Here is a 533-nt window from a genome sequence, read left to right on the forward strand (position 1 = left end):
TCTTGTTTCTTAGTTGGTTTTTCTTACTGAATGTTAAGGATACGATTCCTTTATCTGATGTATATTTTGTGAATATTTTCTCCCAGTCTATGAGACACGTCTGCCTCGTTTCCGATTTTAGTGAAGGAATTCGTCTTTCACCACAGAGTGTAATGTGGCGTTTGTATAACTGTCCTTTATCAAGTTGAGGGAGTTTCTTTTTATTCCTACTTCGCTGGGAGTTTTTCTCATGGATGGATGTTGAATTATGTCTGACTCTATCGAGATGAACTTGTGATTTCTCGTTTTGAGCTTTTGAAGATAGTGAATTATGTCAGTTGGTCTTGAATATTTTTTTTATTTATTTTTATTTACGCCTACAGCACCTGGTCTTCCTAGGTGGTCTCCCATCCAAGTTCTAACCAGGCCTGACCCCGCGTAGCTTCCGGGATCAGACATCAGGCTTGTTCAGGGTGGCGTGGCCGTAGACCATGGACCTTGGCTCCACTGGGGCGTGAACCCAGGGCCTTCTGCGTGTAAAGCAGACGTGCTCA

The sequence above is a fragment of the Pteropus vampyrus genome, unplaced genomic scaffold, assembly GCF_000151845.1.
Source record: "Pteropus vampyrus isolate Shadow unplaced genomic scaffold, Pvam_2.0 Scaffold398, whole genome shotgun sequence".
Classification (NCBI taxonomy): Eukaryota; Metazoa; Chordata; class Mammalia; order Chiroptera; family Pteropodidae; genus Pteropus; species Pteropus vampyrus.